Raw genomic sequence first — 19342 nt, 5'->3', positions numbered from 1 at the left:
GAGCCCGGAATGCAAAAATGAGAAGGTAATGAAATAGCGCTCCGATGATCTGTGCTGCAGCGGCTACGTGGATGTTCACGGCCGCTAGAAATCATTACAGCGCCGGGCAGCATCGCCCTGGCCACTGTGTTCACTCGCGCAAAGCGCCGTAGCGCGGCGGCCGCAAGACATGGACGCAGTGGGCAAAGCGAACGCCGCACTAGGTGTTCACCAGTGTTGTAGGCGTTACCGAAAAAAAGTAACTAAATGCGTTACTCGTTACACTAACAAAAAAAGAACGCGTTACCGCCCTACGTTACCTATACAAAAAAAGGTAACGCATTTCCGTTACCGTTACAGAAAAAAAGATCGCACGTTACTTTGCCGTTACTCCATGGCCATAAATTTTAATCAGTGGTTCCTCGCTGTAAGAACTCAAGATAACAATTTTATAAAGCTCATACTTCATATAATTCCAACTTCACAAAGAAAACATAGCTGAACTGAACAAATTTACAGTAATTCTGGTGTGCTTCTGCTTACGAAATTACGCGGAAATTGTGTAGCAATAACGAAATGCTTAAATGTCATAGTTCAGAAAAATATATTTGCGCACATAAACAATTTTTTTTTTACTTGAACCTGCATAATTATTGCAAAAATGCTGAGTTTTTGCGTCAAGGTGTTCAAGGTCAGCTTCGCTCGCAAAACTTAGCCGCAGTTGCAGATACAAACAAATGGTTGACTGCAATCCCCTTTTCTGTGCTGTATCATTGTACTCTTTCTATGGCTCTCTTGGGGCCAACTTGAAGTGAACTGGCGACATTCATGAGTTTGCTCACAAGAGGGAACTGCTTCCACCAAGAATGCGAGAGTGTCGCCTGGGAACGATACATTTTGGTTGAAAAACAAGCTTACGCAGAAACTCACTTAAAGATTTCTCCAAATGGTTCATTGGTGGCTTGGCATGCGTCCACTCTTTAGAGAGTTGTGTGTGTGTGGGTGGTTTGGGGGTGAATACAAGTGGGTGACTGCGTGTTCGTGCTTTCTTTTTTAGTTGAGTGCGTCGTCAAGGGCAGGTGTTTTCTGGCATGCATGCGAGCCGCAACAAGGGTCGTCGAGAGCACCGGTAGATTTTGTTTATTTGCACCATCATTTTCGGCGTTTTTTTTTGAAAAAGAGGTGGAGGGGAACAATTGAAATAAAAAGTAACTAGCAACGTGACACGTCACGTTACCGAAAAATGTTAACGTAAGTACGTTGCCCGTTACAGGTCCGAAATGGCAACGAGTACGTTACTAAGTTACCGAAAAAAGTAACGCGTTACCGGTAACGCCGTTACTTGTAACGCGTTACCGACAACACTGGTGTTCACTGGTTACCGCTGACCACCCGAGGGCGAGCGGCATCGATTTCTCGCCCTCTATCCTCGGCGCAAGCGAGCGGCAGTATCCGCCGGAGCTGCTTGTGGCCCATTCAGAGCGGCCTGAAACATCCTTAAGTCCGTTCACTTGGACTGCATACGACCCGCATACCTTACGGCACGGTTCGGGTGTCCACCGAGATGTGAGAAAAGCACTGCGCAATTTCCTTTCCCGAAAAGCGAACCAACCAAGCGCATGCCACTGCATGGTCGCGACGCCGAATGCACGCGCCGAACACAATGTTGTACAGTTCGAAGATGATTGCTCGAGGCCTAATCTAAAGTACTCTAACGCGGTTCAATATCGCAGGAAGACTGACCAATACGCGGGAGCTTAGCTAGACGCTGGACCATCACCCCACGGTCCGCACTATCCTGCAGCGCCATTTTTACTGAAGAGCTTAAGTGAACATGAAAGCAGAAAAAATTTGGTGCAGTTTGGCCTAAACGACAGCGAACCCTCATGTTTCGTTATACTGTACAGCCGACGCCGATGAATATCCAGCAGGAAAGGTGCGCTTCTAAGCCGAGTAGTGGACCCCCTGGCATTCCAGGAAAACCAGAAATTCGGGTAGACGAAGGCGAGATTCCTCCTTGCCCAAGAAAGATTTGGATTGCACGAGCGATCCATACTGCGTGGCAAGGAAGCAAACCCGTTGGGGTGTGCATTTTTGACAAAGGCTCTACACCTTCGCGAACAGTCCCGAAAAAAGCGTAATCATCTGCGAAGAACTGCGATACCTTGCCAGCCTCCTGGTTTCTTCTGGCGGGTGCATGAAAGGCGTGGCAGAATGACAACGCAAAGGCCGCACGTTGGCAGCGATGAATAGGAATGCCGAGGGTGAAGATAAACGCCACTAAGCTTCTCTGTAATGTTATGATTCCCAACAGCGTTGGCAGTCCATCGCATCCACGATAACATGCATGAATGCAGTTCTGCTTCTTGAGGCGACCGAACTCAAAAGGAATAAAAAAAAATTACGAGTCCAAAAATCTTTTCTAACGCGACGATTCAATGCCACCTTGCGCGACATAGGATACGGTCATGTGTGCAATCGCCAAACTCTTGGAAATTTCACGACAAGGACTTAACTGGGACAACGTCGCGAAGGCTCTCTGCGTGCGCATACTAATTATTGGATGATAATTGCGATGCGTGCTCAGTGGCGTGCACTTAGAATGAAACATCAGATTTAGGTATATAGTCAGCAGTAACATCAGTACGCTCAAGTCTCGGCGAAACAAAGACCCTGCTTCTGAACATATGCGCGCTATTGCGAGCGATATGGAAGAGTGAGTAACAGAACGCATGCAGATGCGACTCAAGCGAGCGCCGGTGGTTGAACTTAAAATTGAAGGCTTCTTCGATGTGGATGAAAATGGCTTTCGAAAACACAATCTTTTCTCCCTCAGTACCGGATAACAAAATTACTTCTTCACACAGTTAAAGCCTGTTTCACATGCATGCAAGCGAAAACGCTTGCGATTTCTGTCCCCGAAGCAGAAAAAAGTGTTTCGAGCGGCCGCGACAGCTACAGGGGCCAATGTGACGATGTTCCGAGAAGTACGAAAGTTTTCGCGGCGTCGCGCCACTCATTCGCTTGAAACATCCTTAACCTTCCCGGTGTTAACACCGGCAAGAACAGTGCTTCTAAACTGAAAACCTGCAGTACTCGCTGAGTGAAGAACTACGGCGCTTACTTCCATCCGTGCTTTCTAGAAGAGGCGAGCCGTGATCGCGTCAAGGCCTGAGTTTCACTTCTACATCGGCCACAGCCACGCGACCACCCTCAGCGGTATATGACTGTATCTGTCACTTTCTTTCACCAGTGCTTCTGCGATTTGGGCAACAAATCTCACGGAGTAAATATAGGTCGTTACGAGTTCTTCGCGTGAGCACTAAAAGCACTTTCTACGCTAATAAAATTCTCGATTGTTGCAAGACTCGCGTATTCAGCAATGCCAATTACAGAACTGACCAGATGCCATCGCACTTACCGCTCTTGCTGCTGAGGTTGAAGCTTTGGGGAAGGCTTAGTTCACGCAAACCGATCGTGTTCACACATTGAAGATATCACGCCAACAACACCGCACTTCGAAGACAAGCCGGCACTGGCACGTTGGCAAGAGTTCTTTCTTCCGCCGCAGAACAGAATATCCACCGTGAATGGCGACGGTCAGGCGAACAGCTCACACGAACACGACGTTGTCAGGCGCCGGTGGTAGCTGGAGCTTCAGAATTTTTCAAGCCATAACTTGACAGAAATGACAAACAGGGGCTGGGGTCACATTACGACGAGATGCATAAAGGGCGCATTAGTCCAATAATTAATGCCAGTTTCGAACTACGTCAAAAGTAATTAACGAAATGACATCCGAACACCGCTGTAACGGCGAACCGCCGCCTTGTCTCGGCCAGGTAGGCTTAGGCCTAGTCTCGCTAATTCTCGTCCGCCGGGCGGGAACAAGCGGGAGGCCTGATAGCAGAGTTGATAGCGCGTGCTGCAGCTGAGGCCGCAGCGACTCTTTTGTTTTCGTGTTTTTTTAGTTTTAAGACTGCACTGTTTTATCTCGGTTTGAAGCTCACGTTCAGTCGCGCTCGACTGCTTTGCTTTTTAGCAGACGGGAGCATACCAGTGCCACGTAACCTTTCCGTCGCGATTGGAAAGACGGCAACAGAGCATGCTTGGCTGTCGCCGAAACTGCTAGTCCGCTTGACTGGGGATTCCGTAGCGTTACCATACTATCACGAGAACAGTGGCAGGAAGGTTGAAAAATATCCATTTCGACCTTTGGCAGACCTCTAGCGGTCGAACTACTATTTTCTAGAGTGAAGATCACTTTCCTTAAACAGTGCAACGAAGGTTAGGGGCCAGCTATGCGCATATATTTTTCCGCTCTTCTTGCGGAAATGAATTGCGGCAGAGCATTTGAATATGTTAACCCCCCCCCCCCCCAAAAAAAAAAAAAAGAGAAAGAACATTACTGCCAGCAGCACCAAACCTTGAGTAAAGCGTGTGTAGACACGTGCGTGGAGGCCGCACTTTTTTTTTCGGGATTTTGACGGGGTGCTGTTCTTGCAAGAAAGCGTAATTTTTCTACTCATTTTTAGCGATTACAGTGTAGGCGAGATTATGCATGTGTATACTGTTTGTGCGGCCACCCTTGTTTTAAAACGATTCAGCGTGGTGTCTGGGGGACCCTTTACGGAGAGAGCCCATTGAAATTATGGATTATGTGCGACGTCCAGCCAGAACTGCTTCCAATAAATTTACCAGACTGGTAGATCCCTTTATTGCCGAAGGTCGCGTCACCTCAAGTTGTTCTCACTTAGAATTAAAGGGAAGGCATATGCGTATAGTGGTGCGATTTGTCGTTGGACCATAATCACGGTTTGGCTGACGGTTCGAATCGGTGCTTCGCTCGTGGGACCCACGGCCGTAGGTGAGAGGAGGCTCTCATCTGGCCCTGTTTTCCGCTCGCTGATGAAAGAACTCAGGAAATATGGCATCTTCATCATATTATGAAGAGTGCGTTGTTTGTTGCCCCATGCGGAATGTGCTTGACGAGGAAAATCATACACAATGTCAGCGCTGTATGCCTGCTTTCTTTCAGTTGCCCGGGTGCCATTTTGGGGGGAACAGCATTTACACGCACGGCCCAAACGCGGCTGTATACCGTATTCTGCGCAATAGTCACGAAGCTGTAAACTTATAATCATCGTGTCTTGTTATCGGCGCTGTTCTGCATGCAGAGGCGACAATACTGCGTGTGCACTCTGAGCGCCCGCTTTCCACAACGTTCGTTGGGCAGATAGGTCCTGTATTCGCAAATATCTCATTAGCGTGAATTACGCGCCCCGAGATTCTAAGTAAGCAGCCTCCAAATGCAAAAACTACATTAGGAGAGAGACGGAGAAGAAAACTCGCACGATGGTATATTTTACGATATGTTGAGGTAGAGAATACGAGAGTGACTTCATATATCTGTATTGCTCCAGAGCGCTCTTTTATGTTTATTACGCATACTCTTTGTTCGACTAGCGGTCCTGTCCAGTCCGCCGCTATATAGGCGCTCGGCGTCACCAGTGACCTTCTCCTCAGGCGGCGCGTTTAGCCAACACCCTCTGAAGAATTTTGACAAGAGGGTGTTGGTTTAGCAGCAGGACCGTGCTACATTCATCCCCTCTCTCCTTCTACGGTAACCATCCTTCTCCCCCTTCTTCCGGAGTAACTGCCTTCCAGGCGGTTTCCGTGGCAACCAGTCTCCGCTTGTGCCTTACGCCCACGCTTTTCCTTCCAAGGTTCTCATTCATCTTCGCGGCAAAAATGGCACGAGAGTTCCCAACTACGTTAACGGAGTGTGGCCACTGTTTATTCGATATGTGAAAATAAGGAGTTTCGCACTCATTGGTTTCAGCGGGCTGCCGGCAGTAACTGATTGTATTGCGTGCAGTGCACATGGGCATGCACCAGAGTAAGTTGGAAAGGATTACTGCGGGAAGCTAAGATATGAAAAGTTCACGACAACTGACGCAAACCACAGAAAAGGAGCCTGAAAGAAATCGAGTGCAGCGCATGGACGGCTGACATTTGCTAAGTGGGCTTGAACCCTGGTTCGTTTTTTTCGCTGGCGAAGCACGCGTGGAATATTCTCGATCTTCGTAGTTTCTTCAGGCATAGTCGGCACTAGCACGAGGTCGAAGCCACGGCTTATCTTTGAGCGCCCGGAACAGATTCGCCACTCGCACCGCGCGCGCCCGCTTGGAAGCGCGGCCCGAAGGTCAGTCTCCACTGTGCACCAATGCAAGCGCCCCCGCACAGGCGCTGCGAACGAAGTAATAACGCGAACGCCGCACTTACTGTCGTCCAGCCAGCGCGACTCAGACTTCCTCGCCCGCCCAAGAGCGCGGAAGTCTTTCACCCTCACGCTCCATACCCAGGTGCCAAGTGCGCGTGGGAGACGGGCGCCACCATCGGCTCAAGCAGCCGCTTCGCGGTGATGGGCTGCATATTTTTGAGAAATACTGTATGTATGTTATCCATGAAGACGTTTATGAAGAACTCTTCGGCCGGAAGGGACGCCACTGCTTTGCGACATTCCCTGCGAAACGGTGGTGGGCTGAAGCCTCGGGGTGAGATATCGCCACCTTCCAGAAGCGCCACCCACCCACCCAACGGCGTGGGCCTGGGCGAAAAAGTGGTGCCGACGAGGACACCAACGACGAAGCCGGATTTTCTACAAAACAGGAGCGTTAGCGTTAAAAGTAAATGGAGCTCACCAACATCCGCCGGTGGGTGAGCGGTCAGAAAAACCTTCACCCACCAGAAGCTCACGCAGAAGCGGAACGAAAACGGAGGCGAAGTCAAGTTCAAAGACGCAATGTGAAGGCGGCAATGTAAAAATGAAATGTACAAACAATACTGCGAACGCCCATTTTCAGCGTCACATCGTATGATCGCCCGCGAGTTTTAAAATGCTTCGCTGGTAAAAAAATTCTCCTATTTTGAGATCGAAGTGAAATCACCTGACCGGAACATTGATATTGGCTGGAAGGAGGTGACCTCACAAGACGGGATCATGCCCATTGGCTGGAGGTAAGTGAAGTCGTCAGAAGGGAGCATTTCCATTGGCTACAGGGAACCGACGTGACAAGACGGGAGCATTTCCACTGACATTGGAGAGGCCTTTGCCCTGCAGTAGGCGTATTAGGGTTGATGATGATGAAGATTCTAACTGGCTGCAGAGAAGTGACTTCACAAGACCAGATCGTTTCCATTGGCTGGAGGGAAGTGGCGTCACCAGACGGGAGCATTCCCATTGGCTGGAGGGAACCGACTTCACCAGACGGCAGCATTCCAATTGGCTGGAAGGAACTGACGTCACCATAGGGGAGAGTTGCGTCAACAAGTATGAGGCCGTGATGAGGAAAACATGGACTGATTTAGTGGCAGTAGTGTCGCGGTTCAATGCGCTGCCTTGAGCCAGCAGGAACATACGCGAGGGTCCAGCGCGAGGAGGGAGCCCAGGCAGGATGCTGCTAGGTGTTGTCTTCATGGACGGCCGCTGCCACCGGTGCTGCGCGAGACCAGTGCTGCTTCTACAGCAGCATTCCTATTGGCTGGAGGAAACTGACTTCACAAGACGGGAACATTTCCACTGGACAGAAGTGACGTCCCCAGCCAGAAGTTACGTCACTTTCAGTAAACACGCCACCAGCTTTTAATGCTATCGCATTGCTAACCATGTAAATTGGTTAATAATAATAGGTAAATGTAATAGGTAAATAGGTCCACGGGCATTTTTTTTTTTACCCTGGCTCCAGCAAGACCGCTTCCGGCGGTGACGCAGCCCTCGTCGACTTGATATAGTCGGACTGACACCGTCAGAAAGATCACATTACACGAAAAGCCGTTACATTCAGATTACCCGCTATGGACTTAATTTAGCTTACCGTCACAGCACCAGCTGGAGCACTCCTTGTATCATATCAGATCGTAAATCGTGGCCTGCAAATCATCTGGGTGCTATGCATTGCCACGTGCTTTTCCCATGCCATCTGCGTGCACTGACCCCTTTCCACCTGCGGGTATAAATAACTCCGATCAATAGATCAGGGCGTTCACTGTTTCTTGACAACCTGGCTGTTCACTTTTGTCGTCCCACTCAAGGACGATACATGGCGCCAGAAGTGGGATGCAATGGAGCAAGTAAGGCAGTCGGAACCCCTGCGTTTGACAACGGACGGAGGACGGAATTGGAAGCTACTTCGTCGGAAGTACGAATTTTTTCTTCGAGCCATGGCATGCGATGACAAACCAAGATCAGAGGCGTCAAAGACGGTCCTGCTGCTCAGCGTTGCGGGTGAGGAAGGCTTGGACGTTTTCAACAACTTCGTGTTCACACGAGAAGAAAGCGAGGAAGACTGCGCTACCGTGATTTCAAAGTTAGAAGTGTTAAGTTGCTGCCCGACATGACAGCCAGTTCGGTGATCGAGAGATTCATCATCAGCCTGACTACGCCCACTGCAGGGCAAAGGCCTCTCCAATTAACCCTGCCCTTCGCCAGTTGCGGCCACCGTATCCCCGGCACCTTCTTGATCTTATCCGCCCACCTAACTTTCTGCCGCCCCCTGCTATGCTTGCCTTCTCTTGGTATCCACTCAGTTACCCTTAGGGTTGGTTGGTTGGTTGCGACTGAGAGAAGGATGAAAAGGAAAGTGCACGGGCCAGCCAACTGGCTCAAGCCGAGCCACCACCGCTGCCACGTGCAGATAGAAGAGGGTTGAAAGATAAGAGGACAGAGCAAAGACGCGCGTCGCAACAACCGCGTCCGCCGGAACGGACGCTGGCTGAAAAATACAGATACACGGCCGCAGCCCGAAGGCTGCAAACCGAATGCCACAGATATATTAGCTACCAGCGGTTATCTTCCCTTCGCATTACATGCCTTGCCCAAGCCCACTTCTTCCTCTTGATTTCATATAGGATGTCATTAACCCGCGTTTGTTCCCTCATCCACTCCGCCCGCTTCCGATCTCTTAACGTTACACCAATCATTTTCCTTTATTAGCTCGCTGCGTTGTCCTTAGCTTAAGCTGAACCCTCTTTGTTAGCGTCCCCGTTTCTGCCCCATAGGTGAATACCGGTAAGATACAGCGGTTGTAAACTTTTCTCTTGGGGGATATGGGTAAACTGCCATCCATGATCTGAGAGAACCTGCCATATGCTCTCCGCCCCATTCTTATTTTTCTAATTATTTCCCTCTCATGATCCAGAGCAGCTGTCACTACCTGCCCTACATAGGCATAATCCCTTACTACTTCTAGCACCACGCCACCCATTGCGAACTGCTGCTCTCTTGCTAGACTGTTGAACGTTACTTTCGTTTTCTGCATGTTAATTTTTCCCACAGTTCAGCATTGACGAGTTTTTTCTTTTTGCATGGCTTTATGATTGCAAGCATGTTAAATTTAGCCAGGAATATTCCCAACCTAACAGGCTTGCAGAAAAGGGTGTGCAAATCGTGAAGCGGATTCTGATGAAATCGAAAGCGGCAAATGAGTGTTTCTGGATGGACATGTTGAATTACAGGGCCAGTCCCACCGAAGATGGCCGGTCTCCAGGCGAGCTGCTGCAAGGGAGGCGGCTGCGCACACCAGTGCCGGACTTCAATCCCATGCAGGTGATACAGGTGAAGACACGCAGCCGGTTAAGTCGCAAGGAGTGCGCTGTACCTCGCCTCAGCAACGACTTGGTGCGTTTGAATGGAAAGTCCTGGGCACGGAAAAAAAACGTGATTGGACCGGTCCGGCCACGAGCCTTTTATGTGCGCACAGAAAACGGTGCTGCTCTTCGGCGCAACCGGCGGCACCTTGTGGCAACGAGGGAACGGTGTAATATCAGTTCGTCACAAGGGCTGGAGACAACAGTCACTGCGCCTACACCGACAACACCGACGCTCTCGTTGCAGCATAAAGAGGCATTGGCAACGGGCAATCCGGCTTAAATAACTCAGCGGCCATCGGTCCAACCACCGCGAAGGACGACACAACAAATGCGGCCACCGGAGCGTCTGCGTTACTACCAGCGATTCCGGCAGACAAGCCAACGATGTCGAGTTTGGTGCTGAACAGTTGAGCCGGAGGATGTATCATACCAGATCGTGGTCTGCAAGTTATCTGGGTACTGATGTGCTCGGGGATCGGGACCAGGGTCTTCACCGCATTAGGGCGAAGCAAGCAGACTATGGAGAGAAGCCTTCGGGAGGAATAGCAAGCTTGAAGGTTTATTTTACATCATGTACAGTAGCAAGGAGACCAAAGTCAGAAAATGGGGGAGGATCCCTGGCACCCCACAGATTGCTACTTAAATGCAGTTCACATTCCCCAGGCACCCGGCTAGGGAATCTGATGTCTGGTTGAGCGTCCTATGGGCCGCCAGCGTCTTCCTAGGCTCCGCCCTCCCCACGTGGCCGCGCACACCGCACAGACACACACACACACGGGCGAGGAGGAACTTGGCGTCTCTCAGTCGCGAACTGTTGGTTTTCCGCGGGCCGACCAGGCCCAAAGGTCGTTGCTGCTGTGTGATGACCTTGATTGATGGGGACGCGAGCGCTGACCGCTCACCGGTGACCTCTTCAGTTCGGTGGGAGGGACAAATCAGCCGTGTCGCCTCTCCGCTTTGTCGGCTCCTCAGGGCGCACGCGGGCACTGAGTTGGCGGCGCCGTCGCCCCACCGTCGTCTCCACTGGGTCTCGTCCGTCGGTCCACGGCAGTCCGGGAGAAGCGCCGCACTCAGCCTCCCCGGCGAAGGGGATTAGACGCCTTTGTGTACGCCGACGCCGTTGCCAGTAGCTGCCCCACGCAGTGTCTCTTTTGTCTTCCCCGAGCAGCAGCGCTTCGGCCAAAGTGGCCTGATGGCGCCCGATTGGCTCGCCTGTTTCCGCTGCCAGTCCCCAGGAGCGCAGTCCGGCACCAGAGCCGCATTGAGCATCGCCGGCGAAGGGGATTAGAGCCTTTGTCCACGCCAACACCGTCGCCAGAAGCCGCCCCCAGGCAGTGTCTCTTTCGTCTCCTCAGAACAGCAGCGCTTTCGGCCGTTTACCTGACGGCGCCTGACTGGCTCGCCATTCTCCGCTGGCTGGGCCTCCGATCATTACAGTACTGTGCAGTGCCACGTGTTTTCCTCGCCCTCTGCGTGCACTAACCGCCTTCCACCTTCGGGTATAAATAACACCGAACAATAAATGAGGGGGTTCACTGTTTTTTTGGCAACCTGGCTGTTCATTCTTGTCCCACTCAAGGACGATACACTCCTCACGAGTACGTGGCTGCTTCGTCTTTGCGGTTCAGAGCAGAGGTTGCGCGGTGGGTGGCGTGAAGCTCCTTCGCCATGGCAGATGCGAGACAAATTGTCTCAGCAGCAGTAAGGAGCCGAGATTCGGTGTGCTCGTGGGCGTCGTCCACGTAGGCGAGATAACCGCTGGTCCTTAAAGGGCAACTACAGAGGTTTTGGAAATCGACGAGATTAAGAGGGTCGACTGTGCGAAACTTGCAGGTAAAGCATGCGAAGTCCTTTTGGGGGTAGCATTTGAAGTGGTTTCGTCATCGACGATTCAAACAGCGACAGCCTTAAAGCTTCTCCGCAGCGCACAACGCCAAATGGGGGAGGGGAAAGGGGGGGGCATGATGACGTCATCGAAGGTATCACTACATTTACAACGCACAAACGCCTGCTTTGAAGCAAAAACCGACGCAATCGAAGGCACAGTCCGCCGAACGTTGTTTGGCAGCATCCAACGAGGCACGGCAGGGTTTGGCTGACGGCAGCAGTAATTTGAAATCATACCTTCCGTGACACCCCACTGAATTTCCCCGCATTCCTGTAGTGCTTTCTGGAGAAGCGCAAAATTGATTGCGTCATCGTTTTGAAATACTAGTGCAACAAAACTTGGTATGATTTGCCTACAGCCCATACAGATTTGAATTCTTGAACATTGCGAAATTCTCAAAGTGGTGCAGTTGCCCTTTAAGGGCAACGGAGTTGATTCCAATGGAAGGCAAGCGTAGCAGGGGGCGGCAGAGTTAGGTGGGCGGATGAGATGAAGTAGTTTGCGGGGACACAGTGGCCGCAGCTTGCAAAGAACAGGGTTAATTGGAGAGACCTTCACCCTGCTGTGGGCGTAGTCAGGCTGATGATGATGATGATCGCAAGAGTAAGAGGGAAGCATCCGTACCAGCTAGCTACCTTGGCCGTGGCCGGTCCGTATACGGAGCCGCCGCCTGCTAAACGTGTGCTAGCGGGTGAACGCCGTGCTCGCAAAGCCAAACATCTGCCGGAACGTAGCAGCGGGGGTAGCTGTTCACTGAATTGTTCGTGTTAGTTGATAAGCCGTTGTAGTAATTTATTGCAGCGGATGCAGTGCTACTGTCTCTGCGAAACAGCCGGCCCGGGTGGCCGAAGCATCAGCTTAGGCAACATCACCCACCAGAATTGTCGCATTAGATGTTTGATCATCGCGCGTCATTTTTTTTTGTTTCATCTACGCTGTCTTCGCTCTAAGAAGGTGGATAAATTAGTGTAGCAAACACGCACAAGGAACCACACACACACTGCGTTTTAGAGTGGGAACTCTGCTCCTTGGGGTGCAGCTTCCGATTTCAATGCGGATAAGACAACGACCTTCAATGCGTCACAAGGTCAAACCGAACTTGACTGCGTGGTGGTATGGCCCAAGCTACGGTAGTATGACCACGTGATCACATGACTGACCACTTGGTACCTGGCCTTGACCTTTGACCATGAAATTTGGTTTCAGACAATGGAGGCCATGCTTAATAGAGCTGTAACTAGGATCAAGCCACGTTGAACCCAAGACTTTTTTTTATTTTTAACGTCTGCTAGCCTCGTACGCCTTCCGAACATTAAAAATGCGCTGTGACGAAGTTTCAGACTGCTGATTTTATGCGGCAACGTTTGTTTATTCAACATTATGGGCACATTTTAAACACATTTATCAGCTATGTTCATAGAGATAAAAGACCGACACGCAGACATTTTATCGCAAAACATGTAAAATATTGTCACGACCAGAGGGGCCGTGGAGATTGGCGTCGGGAAGAAGCCAAGACTGGGAGCCTTCTTTTAATTACAGCGCCAGGTTCCAGGACACGGAACAGAACAAGCGCGCCTCGAGAGCCCACCGCCGCTTCGTCGTCGTCTTCGACTCAGCGCGGAGGCCGCGCGGCGCGTTAGGCGCGTGGCATTATTCCCCCCCGCGAAAGCAAACATCGTCTCGATGTGGAATGGGGTATGTACAGTGAGAGGAGGAGGAGCAAAAACAAGAATAATATGGGTGAGGTGAACTACACAATGTGCGCTAGATGAGATGCGGCGAGAGTCAAGGTCACACGTGGGGTAAGGGGAAAAAGGTAAGAAACACAGCGTGAACACAGCGCTCAGTCACGCGAAAAGTACGGCTTTAAGCGCACTACATGCACAATTTCAGGCCGTTGACGCTGAGGGCCGACGATCACAGTTCCATGGGGGACAACTTCGTAGTTGACGCCATTCAGGCGGCGCAGGACTCTGTACGGGCCAAAATACCTATTTATAAGCTTTTCGCACAATCCCTTCCGGCGCACTGGTGTCCACACCCACACGTGGTCTCCCGGTTCGTAGTGCACGTCCCTGTGCCGAAGGTTATAGTGTCGGGCATCGGCGGATTGCTGGTCCTTGATGTGCAAGCGGGCCAGCTGACGGGCCTGCTCTGCTTGTTCCACGAAGTGGCCTGCTTCAGGGGGGAGCTCTGCGTCGCCGTACGGCAGCATGGCGTCTAGCATCATGCGTACCTCTCTGCCATACACGAGACGGAACGGGGTGAACTGGGTGGTTTCCTGCGTCGCAGTATTATATGCGAAGGTGACGTAAGGCAAGACCTCATCCCAGGTTTTGTGTTCAACGTCGACGTACATCGAGATCATGTCCGCCAATGTTTTGTTGAGCCGTTCTGTTAGACCATTGGTTTGGGGATGATACGCTGTTGTTGGTCGATGAGCAGTATGGCTAAGCGCTAAGATGTCACGTAGGAGTCGGGCTGAAAACGCCTTGCCTCGGTCAGTAATGATGGCCGATGGTTGGTTGGTTTATGGGGTTTAACGTCCCAAAGCGACTGAGGCTATGAGAGACGCCGTAGTGGAGGGCTCCGGAAATTTCGACCACCTGGGGTTCTTTAACGTGCACTGACATCGCACAGTACACGGGCCTCGAATTTCTCCTCCAAAGAAATTCAGCCGCCGCGGCCGGGATCGAACCCGCGTCTTTCGGGCCAGCAGCCGATGGGGCGCCGTGTCTAAGCACGATGTCGTGCATAAAGAAGTGGGCAACTTCGGCGGCAGTACCTCGCGCCAGGGCCTTCGTTTCAGCGTAGCGGGTCAAGTAGTCTGTGGCGACTACGATCCACTTGTGGCCGGTCGACGAGAGAGGAAATGGCCCCAGAAGGTCCATGCCAACTTTGTCGAATGGTACTCGTGGCGGCTCGATGAACTGAAGCAGTCCAGGAGGCTTGAGCGCGGGTTTTTTCCGCCGCTGGCATTGCCGGCATGTCCGGACATAATGCTTTACACTTGAAGTAAGGTTGGGCCAGTAATAGTTCTGCCGGATTAGGGACAAGGTGCGTGTAACTCCAAGGTGGCCGGAAGTTGGTTCATCATGGCAGGCAAGGAGGACTTCATCCCGTAGATAAGACGGTATGACGAGCAGGTAAGTTGTCGGATTTGAGGTAGAGTTCTTTTTATAAAGCACTCCTCTCCGCAGGCAGAACGACGACAGTCCACGAGCCAGGTATCGTGGTATTTCAGGGCACCCACCTTCGAGATGATCGATGAGCAGACGCAGCTCGGCGTCGGCACGCTGTCTGGAAACGAGCTCAGACGTGCTGACCGCTCCAAGGAAGCTATCATCGTCGGTGGTGTCTTGTGGGGGAGGTTCGACGGGAGCGCGGGACAAGCTGTCAGCGTCGGTGTTTTCCGGCCTGACTTGTAGGTGACGGTGAAATCGAATTCCTGCAGGCGTAATGCCCAACGTGCGAGGCGGCCGCAAGGGTCCTTTAAATTTTTCAGCCAGCACAGCGAGTGGTGGTCGGTGACGATACAAAACGGTCTGCCATACAGGTATGGGCGGAACTTAGCGGCGGCCCAGACTACCGCTAAACATTCTTTTTCCGTGGTAGAGTAGTTCAACTCAGCGCGCGACAGTGCGCGGCTGGCGTAGGCAATTACTTTGTCGACACCGCTTTGCCGCTGAACTAGGTTTGGTTTGGTTTGGTTTTGTGGGGTTTAACGTCCCAAAGCGACTAAGGCCATGAGAGACGCCGTAGTGAAGGGCTCCGGAAATTTCGACCACCTGGGGTTCTTTAACGTGCACTGACATCGCACAGTACACGGGCCTCTAGAAATTCTCCTCCAAAGAAATTCTAGCCGCCGCAGCCGGGATCGAACCCGCGTCTTTTGGGTCAGCAGCCGAGCACCATAGCCACTGAGCCACCGCGGCGGCGCCGCTGAACTAGAACAGCGCCAAGTCCGACGTTGCTCGCATCCGTGTGCACCTCTGTGTCGGCATCTTCGTCGAAATGTGCCAAGATGGGCGGTGATTGGAGTCGGCGTCGTAACTCGTCGAAGGCAGCCTGCTGTTCGTTGCCCCAGGAAAATGACGTGTCATCACGGGTTAGGAGCGTCAGAGGGCTGGCGAGCTGGGCGAAATTTCTAATGAAGCGGCGATAATAGGAGCACAGGCCCAGAAAGCGTCGGACTGCTTTTTTGTGGACGGGGACTGGAAAGGCAGCAACGGCAGCAAGCTTCTCTGGGTCAGCTCGGATTCCGTCAGCACTAATGACGTGCCCGAGGAATTTCAACTCGGTGAACCCAAAGTGGCATTTTTCTGGTTTGAGGGAGAGGTTGGCGGATCGAACGGCTTCGAGGACAGTCCTGAGACGGTGCAGATGTTCCGTGAACGTTGCGGAAAAAATGATGACATCATCAAGATAAACAAGGCAGGTCTGCCACTTCAAACCTGTTAGCACGGTGTCCATCATTCTTTGGAACGTGGCAGGAGCACAGCAGAGCCCGAATGGGAGGACGCGAAATTCATACAGCCTGTCTGGTGTGATGAAGGCGGTTTTCTCAAGGTCCCTCTCATCAACTTCTATCTGCCAATAACCACTTCTGAGGTCGACCGAAGAGAAGTACTTGGCTTGACGAAGTCGGTCGAGGGAGTCGTCGATACGCGGGAGCGGATACACGTCTTTCTTGGTCACACTGTTCAGCTTCCTGTAGTCGACACAGAATCGTAGTGTCCCGTCCTTCTTTTTCACGAGCACGACAGGAGACGACCACGGACTGCTTGACGCTTGGATGACGCCGTCTGTGAGCATCTCTTCTACCTGTGTTTGGATAGCATCTCGCTCACGAGGGGACACGCGATAGGGCTGCTGATGGATGGGTCGTGCTCCTTCATGCGTGATAATGCGGTGTTTAACTATCGACGTTTGTCGCACTTTAGACGACGACGTGAAACACGCACCAAACTCCCGCAAGAGGTCCTGGAGTTGCCTCTTTTCAGCGGGTGGAAGGTCTGGATTGATGTCTACGTTGGTGACCGCTTCGGTGTCAGCTCCAGGTGTTGAAACACGCACCAAACTCCCGCAAGAGGTCCTGGAGTTGCCTCTTTTCAGCGGGTGGAAGGCCTGGATTGATGTCTACGTTGGTGACCGCTTCGGTGTCAGCTCCAGGTGTGCCCTCCTCGCAAGCAAAGCATTCGGCCACTTCCTGAACATAGTCGACGTAAGCGATGGCTGTGCCACGAAAAAGATGTCGATGCTCATTGCAGAAGTTGGTGACAAGGACCTCTGTACAACCGTCATGAAGGGATCCAAGGCCTCGTGCCACCGCAACTCCCTTAGTAAGTACGAGGGAGACATTAGGCTCGACAACCCACAGTCCCCTATGTGGCTCGTCAAAGGTAACTCTTGCGAGAATGCTGGCACGTGGTGGCACCGTAACGGTATCGTCGGCAACTCGCAGGGCGGATCGAGAACCCTGGTGCGCAGGTTCTTCTGTGGCCATTGCGGTCGAAAATGTCACCAAGCGATTCGGGAGGTCTATGATAGCACCGTGCTCGCGAAGAAAGTCGATGCCAAGGATGACATCGCGAGAACATTCGCGCAGAACGAGAAAAGTGGCAACGAATATGCAGCCTTGGACCGTAACCCGGGCCGCACACATACCGAGTGGTGCGACAAGATGTCCGCCGGCCGTACGTATGTCGGGGCCGTCCCAGGGTGTCGTCACTTTTTTCAGGGCCGTCGCAATACGTCCGCTAAGGATAGAGTCCTTTGTGTCGACGAGAACAGGGATATCCAAAGAGACCCTTCGTTCAGCGCGGCCCGTCGATGGCTGTTGTGGATGACTCAGTCGGTGCGGCGGCGGAAACTGGTCGGCGACTGGGGTTGCGTCGTCGGGGCGATTCAAGCGGCGGGTAGAGGGAAACTCTTCGGCGATGCGGCGTTCGGCGTCGGGGCGATTGGGTCGGTGCGGCGGCGGAAGCGGGTCGGCGATTGGGGTTAGGGCATCGCGGCGAGTCGAAAGGCGCGTCGGGGAAAACTGCGCAGCGTTGCGGCATCCGACGTCGGTGCTGTTCGGTTGCTGCGGCGGTGGAAGCTTTGCGGCGGATCGGCGTTCGGCGGCCTCGCCTCCAAAGGCCGCCGGAGCTAGTTTTCCCGACGAGGGCTCGAGGAACCGCGTTGTCCTGAGGCGAAACGGAGCCCAGAGGGGGAAGACCGGCGTGGAGAAGGCGATCGCGACTCGCGGCGCGGAGGAGACGGCGAACTGCGCTGGCGGGTGACATACTCGGCGATGTCTTGAGGGTGCTCTCCAGGCCGTGGACGGGGGCTGTCGATAGAAAATCCGCGTAGTCCCATTTCGCGATAGGGGCACCGCCGGTAGAGATGGCCGGCCTCACCACAGTGATAGCAGAGCGGTCGTTGATCCGGGGTGCGCAAGAGGTCAGTCTTCCGCGGTGCCTGGCGCCGATCCGCCCAGTAAGGAGTAGGCTGAGCAGAGTGCACCGCGACCAATGGTGCGGTGTAAGGCGAAGGCCCAGGAGGTGGGGCCGCGCGGCGCACGACGTCCGCGTACGTGACTGGCTGGACCGGAGTCGGGTACGGCGCGGGATCGTATGGAGTCGGTGGCGGCGCCGGCACAACTGCAGCGTCTGGTGCTCTGAGGGCCTGCCGGACTTCCTCGCGGATGACGCTGGTGACGGAATCGACGCGAGGGGCAAAGGTTCCTTGAAGGTGCTGCAGCTCCTCGCGGACCACTGAACGGATGAGTTCACGAAGGGAGTCCGGATTCGTCCTGGGATCATGGTCGAATCGGTCCAACGTTGACAGTGTCGACGACGGACGCAGTTGCCGGGCGTGCTGTTGGGATCTCTGCTGCAGCAATTTCTCCATGTGGACGGCCTCGGCCAGAAACTCCGCGACGGTGTTGGGCGGGTTCCGCACGAGGCCGGAAAAGAGCTGGTCTTTCACGCCGCGCATGAGGTGCCTCAGCTTTTTTTCTTCAGGCATTGCCGGATCGGCGCGATGACAAAGACGCGTCACATCCTCGACGTACATGGCAACACCCTCATTGGGGAGCTGAATTCTAGAGGACAGGGTGCGCTCCGCGCTCTCCCGGCGGTCGCTGTTGGCGTACGTACTCAGGAGCTGACGTCGAAAGTCCTGCCACGTCGAGAAAGTAGCCTCACGGTTTTCGAACCATGTGCGCGCAGAGTCCTCAAGGCTAAAGTACACGTTACGCAGCTTTGTAGCGGCGTCCCAGCAGTCGAAGGTCGCAACCCGTTCGTAGTGCGCCAACCAATCTTCGGCATCTTCAAACAGGTCACCGCGAAAGGGCTTAGGCGTTCGTGGGGTCTGAAGAGTGAGATAGGTGGGGCTGGCTGCAGGGACAGTCGGAGGCAGGGCGGGTATTGGCGTCGCCATGAGTGGAGGGGTAGTCGAGGGCTCACCGACAAAAGGGAGGGCCTCGGGGGACAAGCCTCGGATCCTCCGGCTGGCACGATGGACAGGGGTGGTCACAAGAGGCGGGCGTGTCGAGTCGTCCTCAGGAGTAGGGAGCATCGGCCGCACCTCCACCAGTGTCACGACCAGAGGGGCCGTGGAGATAGGCGTCGGGAAGAAGCTAAGACTGGGAGCCTTCTTTTAATTACAGCGCCAGGTTCCAGGACACCGAACAGAACAAGCGCGCCTCGAGAGCCCACCGCCGCTTCGTCGTCGTCTTCGACTCAGCGCGGAGGCCGCGCGGCGCGTTAGGCGCGTGGCAATATATTATAGGTATACAAAAGCCAGTGTCGAGCTGTGCAAATGGATATGAAAAAT

At 53.1% G+C, this 19342-nt stretch overlaps 1 pseudogene; it reads left to right on the top strand.

Annotated features, from left to right (window-relative positions):
• Window positions 1–8103: 8103 nt before the first annotated feature.
• Window positions 8104–10033, top strand: LOC149359149 (uncharacterized; annotated as a pseudogene).
• The last annotated feature ends 9309 nt before the right edge of the window (window positions 10034–19342 follow it).

The sequence above is a fragment of the Amblyomma mixtum genome, chromosome 2 (genome assembly GCF_055824585.1).
Source record: "Amblyomma mixtum isolate Tamu chromosome 2, ASM5582458v1, whole genome shotgun sequence".
Taxonomy (NCBI): domain Eukaryota; kingdom Metazoa; phylum Arthropoda; class Arachnida; order Ixodida; family Ixodidae; genus Amblyomma; species Amblyomma mixtum.
Note: the sequence above shows the minus strand (reverse complement) of the source record. Positions and strands in the feature narration are given on the sequence as shown.